A 13,201-nucleotide genomic window follows, 5' to 3' on the forward strand; every position below is an offset into this window, starting at 1 on the left:
TGCCAATGTAATTGACTTTCAGGTCACCTATTCTAGCAGAGTATGCACCGACGAGGCAACAGACAGCTGTTGAAAGGCTATCTTTATATACCTGAATAAGAATTAAAGAAGTGTTGTTGACGCACATAAATGAATAATGCCTAATCTCAAAACGAGTCTACATTCAAGCTTTATGATAATATGGTAATATTGGAAAGATTCCAAGTGGAATTTCGCAAGGAATTTCATCATGAAAAATTGAATGTATGGCAACTTTAAAAATTATATTAAAAAAACCATTAGGATTGAAAAACGAGGCCCGATTGTTGGTTGTGCTACCTAGCATAGCCCCGCCAATAGTCACCTTGGAGGATGACAACTAGGCTATGGCGTAAGGTAAAAGGTCCAAGATCTCATCACATGTCTGAGGGAAAATTTTAGACACCATGAACTGCTTGGAGAGATTATAAGAAGATGTAACATGCAGTTGGACCGTACGACATCGGCATAAACTATAGTAGACCCATAAGACCTGGCTGGTATTGCAGATTGCCCCTAAACTAAGTGGGAGATTGTTGGAATAGGTGACGAAAAGCCAATTAGATTGGCAATTTTGAGTACCATTCAATTACTTTATCTAAAAAATATTATCCCGATGAATATGGTATGTATTCGTCTTTGGCACATGTATCTGTTGTGCTTACCAAATTACATTAAGCACTGCTTTGACGTTACAACAGATGCCCACAGACCACTTAATAATCCATGTAGTTGGACTGCCCATTGGATGATAGCTATGTAAACCAACTTTTGAAGGTTGGTATGAAATGTTCCAAGTCGAGGACCTCGAAACTGGGCATCAAGAGTTCTACTGAGACTTGCACTGAGTATTGCATTCATTGGATGAGTGTCCTATTTCATCGGCGATAGAGGTTGGACGTCTATGCAATTTCAATGGGTTAGTTGACAAGGTGGTCAACTGACTGAACTAAGTCGCGAGGATCATCATATGGAATCCTCGAAGGTTGGGTCGGTATGACTTGAGTCCCCGACTTCGATAGTATGGGCATAATCCTCAGATTTGAGGAATCACTGCAGCTACGTGCATATGATGATTGTATCTTGGATCTGTGTGGCAGGTGATTGTGTCACTGAAATGATCATCATAAACCTTGTCCACTGCAGTCGGAGTATGTAGCGAGGACGGTGAGTTCCAAGAAGAGGTTCTATCCCCTGTTAGTATGTAACAAAGGTATCTCCTATGCACTTGGAGATGCGATCACGCTTTATGAATCTGTGGCCAAAATCGTTGATCAAATAGGAAAAAAGGTTCCTATATTGAAAAACTTGGCGTACCACGATTTGAAGTATTAAGCATAGACGCCAAGTCTAGGATGGGAACCGATACCTAATTCTATGCCATAGACTAAAGACGGAAGGACTGTACCTGTATCGATCGAGACCCTAAATGTTCACGCGATAATTCACCTAGTCTCTAGTGCCATGAATCGTTGCTCGATGGCCATCTATGGTGAAGGCCTTTCTTAAAAGGTGAACCTAAGAGTCACACACAAATCATCAAAAAGGAACAAGGATTTAATTTGAAATTAATTCCATAAGTAATTGGATTACTTACAAAGAGAGATCATTAGATGCAAAAGAGCCGAAAAATAAATTAATGGCATTAATTTATATTTGAGTTTGTCCATATAATTTAATAAGTTGGATCTTATTGAATATTAAGAATAATTTGGGCTTACGTATTTAATTAGATTAAATACAAGTTGGGCTCAATTAAATGGATTTTTATTAAATTAGATTTAAATAAAAATTCATTGGACTTGTATTTTTATATATAAAAATCAGCCAAGCCCATTATTTTGAGCCCATGAAAAATTTCATTGAAGGAAATAAATGACTAGCAAATTACAATTTTTAAAAATGCAATTCTAACCATTTTGGGGATCTCTTGGAATAAAGAGAAATATACCTTGTAGATAGTAGAATGTATTTGAAAAGATTCTTAAATTATCTAAACAAAATAAATATATGTAATATAATTATTTGAGAAATAATTATAACCATAATCACACAACAGAAAAAAAAAATCCCCTCCTTTTCCGTGGTGCTCGACCACCCCCCTCTCTCTCTCTCAATGCACTTGGTGCATTTTTTCCTCTTATTCTCTTCTAACAAATAGGACATAGAGATCCCAACTCTGGTGTGGTGTGAAAAAATTAGAGAGCTACTATGTTGGCCTCAAGTGAAGAGCATTTCAAACGACCGTGAAGAACAAAGTATCGTTTTTCCCTTTACGTTTTTCGATTTTATAGATTTTACATCAGCCCCATGTTTATTTTTATCTCATTCCCTTTATGTTTATTTTATAGATTTTACATCATTCCACTTGCACTCCTACATCCTTATGTACTGCACATATAAGTTTTGATGCCCACTTATCTGCTTTGCAGGAGCCAAAATCTTATGTCCAGGCTAGCAGGGATGCGAACTAGGTGGACGCTATGAATCAGGAGCTCGTAGCTCTCGCGGCCAATGGCACATGGACTCTTATCCCATTACCTCCGGGAACGCAACCTATCAGGTCGCGATAGGTATATGAATTGAAACTTCACCCAGACAGGTCGATAGATCGGTACAAGGCGCGTCTTCTCGCAAAAGGTTACAATCAAATAGAGGGAGTTGACTATTTTGACTCCTTTTCACCTGTTGCTAAATCTGTCAATTTTCGCATCTTCTTGTCTTTGGAAGCGTCCCGCTCCTGGCCCTTGTTCCAACTGGACATCAATAATGCATTCCTTCATGGATTCCTACATGAGGATGTGTACATGGTTCCGACCGAGGGTTTACTTAGTGTACCCGCAGGGTACGATTGCAAGTTGCAGCGGTCTCTATACGGGCTCAAATAGGCTTTGCGGCAATAGAACCTCGAGCTCACCAACAAACTACTAAGTTTCGATTTACTCCCAGCCACGAACACTGCCTTTTCGTCAAGCACACAGACTCTGAGTTCACTGCCCTTCTCATCTATGTTGACGATATTCTCCTCACTGGCTCCACAGAAGTCTCTATTCGATATATCAAGGCCTATTTAGATCAGTTGTTCACCATTAAGGATCTTGGAGATGCTAAATACTTCCTCAAACTTGAACTAGCTCGCTCCTCGCATGGTATCCATGTGACGCAACATAAATATCTTCAGGACATCTTGGCAGATACCTCAATGCTTGATGCAAGCCCACCCCCGACTCCTCTGCCCTCTTGAGTAAAGTTGGTCGCTGATGATAGATCACTGATGCCTGACCCTAGGACATACAGGCGCCTCATAGGACGCCTCTTGTATTGGGCTTCACTCGCCCTGATCTCTCCTTCGTTGTTCAACGGATCAGTCAGTTCCTCCAAGCACCTTGCACCTCTCATTGGACTGTTGCTCTCCATGTTCTCCGCTATCATCGAGGTACTCCCTCCACTGGCCTCTTCTTCCCTTCCTTTGGGCATCTTGCCTCGACTCTCGCCGTTCCATCACTGGTTTTTGCATCTACCTTGCCTCATCAGTTATCTCTTGAAAGATTAAGAAACAGGGCACAATCACAAGTTCCTCTAGCGAGTCAGAATATCGTAGCATGGCCTTAGTAGTTAGAGAGCTCCGTTTGATCTCCTTCTTGCTTCGCGACCTCCATATTCCTATTTTGCTTCCTATCCCCTTTTGGTGTGATAACAAGGCTGCTCTCCACATCACTGCCAACCTTGTGTTCGACGTACGCACTAAGCATTTGGAGATCGACTACAACCTCGTTCGTGATCAATACAAACTTGGCGTCATTGCTCCTTCTCACATCTCTGGTTCTACTTAGATCGTTGATGTCTTCACTAAATCCCTAACTGCTGCTGATTTTGTTAGCTTCCTTCCCAAGCTGGACCTCTCTTCCTCGGATCCATCATGAGGGGGGCTGTGAACAAAGCGAGTCCATAAGGTCGCAGGCTGTATCGAGGTCGCATCACTATCTCTCCAGTCGAGAAAAACCTCAGTTCTATAGGTCGCCAGCGACCTCAACCACTCAGTTTTGTTCTTTTCTGTACAGTTTTGCTATTTTATCTTTTTTTTGTATTTTGTTACAATTTTTCGGTTATTTTGTAGATTTGGTTAGTTAACAATTGGTTAGCTAGATTCCTTTTAGTTGTATTTATACTAGTTTCTAATTGTATTTTCAGGATGATGAATGAATACTAGCTTTTCTCCACATTGTTTTTTAGAATGGGAACACTATATTTCGCTTTTAATTTGTGATCATTTGCACCCCCCTCCCCCTAAAAGAATAGGATGAACTATATGAATAGAGATAACATTTGGAAGATACTGGAGACTAGAAGAGCTCAAGGCATAAAGAGGGCTGGAGAAGCAAATTCATTTCATGAAATTTGCATAGATTAGTAATACTAACATTCGCAATGGCAGAGCTGTTTTACTTAGAACTTCCACATCATGGAGTAAAGCTATAAGATATTAATTGATGTGGTCCTGATTTTGAATAAGGGATGAGATGGAAATTTACCCTCACTCGATAGTACAATCAGATACAGATCCAGTCTAGTGAGAGAATATTTTAGGAACGGTTGTAATGAGTGGTCAAATTAATGAATAGTAACCTTATTTTAAAAATAATATTTTTAGTATTTATAGTGGTGTTGAGAGTTATGTTGCGTGGTAGAGTATATGTATTTATTGTGTGGCTTAAATAGTAAAAAAACAGTTTTTTAACCTTGTAAATAAATATATATTATCAACATATACATCATACAACGTAGAAGACCAAACAATTTAAGGAAAATGCAATATTCAAACAAAATCCTAACACATTTAAGCAAAATATATGAAAGGCATTCATAACATCACAAAATGATTCCAAGTGAATGTGAAATCGAAAATAATGTTAAGCATGTGGCAAAATAACCCCGCTACCATAAAACCCTCCGCCGACTTTCCCCAACTCCTAATGATGAGCGATCTTGATGGGCGAACTACTCCACTTCAAGGCCAACCCCTAGCCATTGTCTCTACAGTACAAATTTTTTTCCTTCTAGGGACCTTTAGAGGAAATAAACCAGCCCAAGAATATACATGCCTTGTGCGGACAGAAGCAGAAATATCGCGCATCGTCAGTAGAAGAAGACAATTCAGCCACTCAGCGGATAGTACACAAGGCCTGAAATCCTTCTAGAGTTAGGCGGCCCCAACTCTCAAAGTCGATGTCACCGCCCCTCAAACCACATAAAGGAATTCGGCGTAAACTGGCTAACACAAATACCATAACTCTGGATTACCGTAGTAAGGAATGAGGAGGAACAAAAACCCGCTGTGAAAGGAAGCAACATAAATAGTGAAACACCTGTCAGGAGGGTACCTAATCCTTCGGGCAGAAGATGGAAGAATAAACTTCTGCTCAAAAGGCACCCTAAATTTTCTCCGAATAACCACAAGATGTTCTCGAGTAAGAATACTATCGCATGTGCCCAACATCCAACACACGACCCCGTAGTTCATAACACCATGGAATACCCTGATGCCTCCCATCATCAACGCCCAACACTAAAATAATACTCGAGCGACCCAACACCTCATAAGCTTCGGCCTCCTCACTCTCACTTTCAACCCCCCGCCCTCAGTTTTGTCCTCCTCATTCCCAACTTCCTCATTTTCACTCTTGCCCCACTCCTTATAGACATTTGCACCTTCGCTACCAGACACGACCTCATCCACTTGTTCGCTAGGCCTAGACCCAATGGAGTTGTATGACTCAAAATCATATATGTCCTCTAAATTCTCACCCGATTCAAAAGAAGTACTTAGGCAAACTCATAATTGCAGCAATGTGGTCGGGTGAATAACCTTCTAGATATGGAGGAAAGTCACACCACGCATTATTAGATGTAGAATACTCAACATGAGGAAAAAGTTCGCATCCCCTTCGTCTCCAACCCCGCACGAGGAAGGGGGGACCACATCCCCCAGCTCAAGGCAGAGCCTTGAGCTAACCCCCGTTTCGGAAGGCCGCACTTCTCTAGCCCCCATTCTCCAACCAAGCACCACCAAAATCTTGCCCGCTCCGCATTTCAATTAATCAAAAGAGAAAACACAATACAAAGCAACTACAACAAAAAACTAACTAGAGAGGGTGGAAGAATTACTTTTACTTGCCATTTGAAGAGGAGGCAATGTGGCAAATTGAATGGGAGAGGAAACACATATAGTGAGGGAGATGGGTGGAGAACAATTAATGACTTCCCACCCATCCACTCCCATGTATTAAACTCAAATCTTTTTCTCTTAGAAAATTGTTTATTCTCGAACAAAATACTACACCAAATATTAAATATTTCATCCAGAGTAGGGGCTATATGATGTAGATGTTGGTAATACATGTTTATTTACAAGGGTAGAAAAGTATTTTTCTTATTATGTAAGCCACACAATAAATACATACACTCTAGCACACTGCATAACTCTCAACACCATTATAAATACTCAATATATTATTTTTTAAAAGAAGATTACTAATCATTGACTTGGCCACTCATTACATCCTATCACGAAGAATTTTCTCACTAAATTTAAATTATATCTGATTGTTATTGTATCGAGGATAAATTTCTCGTCTCATCCCTTATTCAAAATCAGAACCACATCACAATTGATTGTAGAAGCTCAAATAATTATCTCCTCAGCAACCTGAATAATACAAGGCCATGGACTATAACCACAGATATTAAAACAGTAAGATATTGCCCACCTAAAACAAGAATATAACAACGATTTCCTTTGATCCTTGGTGTCAATCTAGTAGAGTTGACAAGATATTCACACCCATAAACTACTAACAAAACTTTAGCAGAATAAGTCAAGATGCTGCATGAACATTTAGCAAAGCTAGTCACTCTATCAGTCCTAGCACACCAAAAATGCTAACAATGGCAGATCATTTAGTTTTCGGATTTCCTTCATCATTTTACTGACGAAATTAAGTAAGATATAAAAATGTTAATTTGTTTGTTAGCAACAACCATTAAACAAAAACGTTCTGCTCTTTTCAACAACATTAAACATTAATTTTGCGATTTGTAAAAGTAGAAATCACAAATCCATTTCAATATTAAACTACTGGCCCTAATTACTTGGATCAGAAAGGTAAAAAAGAGGGAAAAAAGACAAAATGAAGACGGAATTTTACCAGCAAAACTAAGCAAAAGAGAAGCCAACCTTTTTGTTTGATATGCTCTTTATCTTAACCCACAACTAACTGTGCAATCCCCTTCTTTCAACTCCGAGGAGAGAAGCAAGGAATCTTTCAACTTCGGCAGCACATTGGTGAGTTGTTGATCAACGGCGCACCGGTGAGTTGTTATGGCAGCGCACTGGTGAGGAAGAAAGAGAAGAGACATCCTCGTAAGAGAGTTGCAATTTGCGGATTTAGGTTAGTCAAAAATGAAATTTGGGGATAGCAACTTTTAAAAAGTATTTAGCCAAAAAAGAAAAAAGATTTAGGGAAAAATCAATTGGTTTCAATTTCGTCTTTTTTTCCCACATAGGATTAAAAATTTTGAGACAAAAACAAAGATCGATTTTATAAAAGAGAATAAACTTCAAGATTCATATTTGAGATGAAACAAAGACGAAAATAATAACAAAATTAAAGACGAAAATAAAAAAGAAATGTATTTTTAACAACATTTTGTGATTCCGTCTCGAATTTTGAGAATCTAAGATGAAAATATTTCATCATAAGTTTTTTATTTTATTACCAAATCAAAGATGGAATATTTTTTATATTCTATTTTCTTTTTTTAATGCCTATCCGTCAAATATTCCGTCAATACATTGCAACTTTATTTTATAATTTTATGATGAAATTTTTTTTCGCCTTTCAAACCTATCTTTAAAAGGTGAAATTTAATGATAAAAATATTTCAATCTCAGAAGGTTGCTCTCTTGTAGTGTTAATTTAAGATTTATTCATTTCAACATGAAAAATTTAAGTAATTATCCAAAATAATACATTGATTTAATAGAAAATAAAAATATTGGATCGGGCCTGACGGAGTTGGTCCATGGGTCAAACCTAGGTTTAAAAAAAGACCCAATTGAGGCCCATTTAAACTAGGACCACCCTAAGACCAATCCTGAACAGTATTAGATTAGTCTTCAATGGAGTTTTTCTTATTTGGTTTTTGCTAGTCTTTGGTCATTATGACCTATTGTGCGTCTTAAGCTATAAGCATCGCAAAACTTTGGATGCCAATCCGTCCCAATAAAACCAATTCCAAATCTTGAGTTGTGAAATTCCATCACAAAATTCTGAGAACATACCACGCCCTTTTGGCAACACAAATTCCATCACAAAATGCATAGATTTTCTCCATCACTAATAAAAATGGTCATTGCAAACATTTGTTGTTGCAAAGTGAGTTTCGTTCCTTGTCAAAATAATAGCATTCACAACAGACTTGGGCACCCATTGAAATGTTTTGGGATGGGCACTAATATTCACCACAAATATCTCGCGATTGGATCTCTTGCGATTTCCACTTGGTCACAAATTTGGGTTTGTGACACATTTATTAAGAATTCCACCATAAAAATTTTGTTTCTTGTAGTGACTATACTAATATCCCAGAATATCTCTATCAGTGTATTAAAATATTACAATATTGATGAGTACTTAGGGCTATTAAACCAAACCTATACATACTCATTTCGTTTTCTTTAATCTAGGTTCATAGGATAGTGCCCTTCCACACATTTGGGTAGGATGTAAGGGGGATGAAAATATTTTGAAAAATATATTGGTACACTAGCCCAATAAAATTTAGTTGTTTTGTACAGTTTTATTAAAGCAAAGTTTGTTTCCCATTTATACAAACTTGTAGTTATTATTATGCTTAGCAAATTTACCACACAAATTTTTAGGTCTGGACTAACGTTTGGGTCAAGTTTCGTCGAATTCTGAGAACGTTCAAAATATAGCTGTTTTACACGGTTTTATTAGAGCAAAGTTTGATTCCCTTTTATACAAACTTATAGTTAGTATTACGCTTAGCAAGTTTACCATACAAACTCTTGGGTATAGACCAACGTTTGGGTCAAGTTTCGTCGAATTTTTAGAACGTTCAAAATTTAGTTGTTTTGCACAGTTTTATTAAAGCAAAGTTTGTTTCCCTTTTATACAAGCTTGTAGTTATTATTACGCGTAGCAAATTTACCACATAAATTCTTGTGTCTAGATTAACGTTTGGATCAAGTTTCGTCGAAGTCTAAAAATGTTCAAAATTTAGCTGTTTTGCACGGTTTTATTAAAGCAAAGTTTGTTTCCCATTTATAAAAACTTGTAGTTATTATTACGTTTAGCAAATTTATCTCACAAATTCTTAGGTCTAGACCAACGTTTGGGTCAAGTATCGTCGAATTCTAAGAACGTTCAAAATTTAGCTTTTTTGCACGGTTTATTAAAGCAAAGTTTGTTTACCATTTATACAAACTTGTAGTTATCATTACGCTTAGCAAATTTACCACACAAACTCTTGGGTCTAGACCAGCATTTGGGTCACGTTTTGTCGAATTCAGAGAACGTTCAAAATTTAGTTGTTTTGCACAGTTTGATTAAAGCAAACTTTGTTTCCCTTATATACAAATTTGTAGTTATTATTACGCTTAGCAAATTTACCACACAAATTGTTGCGTGTAGATTAACATTTGGGTCAAGTTTCGTCGAATTCTAATAATGTTCAAAATTTAGCTGCTTTGCACGGTTTTATTAAAGTAAAATTTGTTTTTCATATAAACGTTTGGGTCTAGACCAACGTTTGGGTCAAGTATCGTCGAATTCTGAGAACGTTCAACATTTAGCTGTTTCGCACGATTTTATTAGAGCAATGTTTGATTCCCATTTATACAAACTTGTAGTTATTATTACGCTTAGCAAATTTACAACACAAACTCTTTGCTCTAGACCAAGGTTTGTATAAAGTTTCGTCGAACTCTTAGAACGTTAAAAAATTAGTTGTTTTGCACAGTTTTATTAAAACAAAGTTTGTTTCCCTTATATACAAACTTGTAGTTATTAATACGCTTAGGAAATTTACCACACAAATTCTTGTGTCTAGATTAACGTTTGGGTCAAATTTCGTCGAATTCTAAGAACCTTCTAAATGTAGTTGTTTTGCACTGTTTTATTAAAGCAAAGTTTGTTTCCCATTTATACAAACTTGTAGTTATTATTATGCTTAGCAAATTTACCACACAAATTCTTGGGTCTGGATTAACGTTTGGGTCAAGTTTCGTCGAATTTTGAGAACGTTCAAAATTTAGCTGTTTTGCACGATTTTATTAAAGCAAAGTTTGTTTTCCATTTATACAAACTTGTAGTTATTATTACGCTTGGAAAATTTATCACAAAAATTCTTAGGTCTGGACTAACGTTTGGGTCAAGTTTTGTCAAATTCTAAGGACGTTCAAAATTTAGCAGTTTTGCATGGTTTTTTTAAAACAAAGTTTGTTTACAATTTATACAAACTTGTAGTTATTATTACGCTTACCAAATTTACCACACAAATTCTTGGTTCTATACCAACGTTTGGGTCAAGTTTCGTCGAATTCTGAGAATGTTCAAAATTTAGCTGTATTGCTCGGTCTTATCAAAGCAAAGTTTGATTCTCATTTATACAAACTTGTAGTTATTATTACGCTTTTAAAATTTATCGCACAAATTTTTAGGTCTGTACCAGCTTTTGCTTCTAGTTTCGTCGAATACTGAGAACGTTCTAAATTTAGCTGTTTTGCACAGTTATTAAAGCAAAGTTTGTTTCCCTTTTATACAAGTTTGTAGTTATTATTATGCCTTGCAAATTTACCACACAAATTCTTGTGTCTAGATTAACGTTTGGGTTAAGTTTCGTCGAATTCTAAGAACGTTCAAAATTTAGCTGTTTTGCATGGTTTTATTAAAGCACAGTTTGTTTCCCATTTATACAAACTTGTAGTTATTATTATACTTAGCAAATTTATCTCACAAATTCTTAGGTCTAGACGAACGTTTGGGTCAAGTATCGTCAAATTCTGATAACGTTCAAAATTTAGATGTTTTGAACGGTTTTATCAAAGCAATGTTTGATTCCGATTTATACAAACTTGTAGTTATTATTACGCTAAGAAAATTTACTACAAAAACTCTTGGGTCTAGACCAACGTTTGGGTCAACTTTTGTCGAATTCTGAGAACGTTCAAAAATTTAGTTCTTTTGCACGGTTTTATTAAAGCAAAGTTTGTTTCGCATTTATGCAAACTTGTAGTTATTATTACGCTTAGCAAATTTACCACACAAATTCTTGGGTCTATACCAACTTTTGGGTCAATTTCGTCCAATTCGAAGAATGTTCAAAATGTTTTGCACGGTTTGTTAAAGTTTGTTTCCCTTTTATACAAACTTGTAGTTATTGTTACGCTTAGCGAATTTGGAACACAAATTCATGGTCGTAGACCAACGTTTGGGTCAAGCTTCGTCGAATTCTGAGAACGTTCGAAATTTAGCTGTTTTGCACATTTTATTAAAGCAAAGTTTCCCTTTTATACAAACTTGTAGTTATTATTACGTTTAGAAAATTTACCACACAAACTCTTGGATCTAGACCAACGTTTGGGTCACGTTTCGTCGAATTCTGAAAACGTTCAAAATTTAGTTGTTTTGCACAGTTTTATTAAAGAAAAATTTGTTTCCCTTTTATACAAACTTGTAGTTATTATTACACTTAGCAAATTTAGCACACAAATTCTTGGGTATAGATTAACGTTTGGGTCAAGTTTCGTCGAATTCTGATAACGTTCAAAATTTAGCTGTTTTGCACGGTTTTGTAAAAGCAAAGTTTGTTTCCCATATAAATAAACTTGTAGTTATTATTATGCTGAGAAAATATATCTCACAAATTCTTAGGTCTGGACAAACGTTTGAGTCAAGTTTCGTCGAATTCGCAGAACGTTCAAAATTTAGCAGTTTTGCACGGTTTTATTAAAGCAAAGTTTGTTTACAATTTATACAAACTTGTAATTATTATTACGCTTACCAAATTTACCACACAAATACTTGGATCTATACCAACTTTTGGGTCAACTTTCGTCGAATTCTGAGATCGTTGAAAATTTAACTGTTTTGCCCGATTTTATTAAAGCAAAGTTTGTTTCCATTTTATACAAACTTGTAGTTATTATAAAGCTTAGCAAATTTACCACAAAAAAGCTTGGGTCTAGACCAACGTTTGGGTCAAATTTTGTCGAATTCTGAGAACGTTCAAAATTTAGCTGTTTTGCAAGGTTTTGTTAAAGTTTGTTTCCCTTTTATACATACTTGTAGTTATTATAACGCTTAGCAAATTTACCACACAAACTCTTAGGTGTAGACCAACGTTTGAATCAAGTTTCGTCGAACTCTTAGAATGTTAAAAATTTAGTTGTTTTGCACAGTTTTATTAAAGTAAACTTTATTTCCCTTTTATACAAACTTATAGTATTTATTACGCTTAGCAAATTTATCACACAAATTCTTGTGTCTAGATTAACGTTTTAGTCAAGTTTCGTCCAATTATAAGAACCTTCAAAATTTAGTTGTTTTGCACAGTTTTATTAAAGCAAAGTTTGTTTCCCATTTATACAAACTTGTAGTTATTATTACGCTTAGCAAATTTACCACACAAATTCTTGGGTCTGGATTTAACGTTTGGGTCAAGTTTCGTCGAATTAAATTTACCACAGAAGACCCAAAGTTGTGTTAAATTTCCTAAGATGCAAAAATTCTCTCACTAAAAATTCTCTCCCTACTACACACACTACTACACCACCAATCACACACACTATTGTCTTCCCCATGAAAACTCCGACCGGCGATGGAGGAGAAGCGCCGGCCGGCGACGACTTTGGTGGTGAGGACGACGACAGCCGTCCGGTGGCCGGAGATGGAGGGGAGGAAGATGAACAGTTGCTGCGCGAAGAAGAACTCGCCATGGAAGGAAAAGAGCCGGCCTCCTCTGATCCGGCGACTGAAGGTGTCTCCCATGGCAGCCCAACGCCTGTGGAGGTGGAAGGAACGTCGGTGACGAGAAATGGAGAAGAAATGGGCGATGAACAGCCGGATCTGGAACTGAGGTCTCGCGCCGTCAACAATGG

Source organism: Sesamum indicum, linkage group LG13, assembly GCF_026168435.1.
Source record: "Sesamum indicum cultivar Baizhima isolate 11 linkage group LG13, ASM2616843v1, whole genome shotgun sequence".
In the NCBI taxonomy this organism is placed as follows: domain Eukaryota; kingdom Viridiplantae; phylum Streptophyta; class Magnoliopsida; order Lamiales; family Pedaliaceae; genus Sesamum; species Sesamum indicum.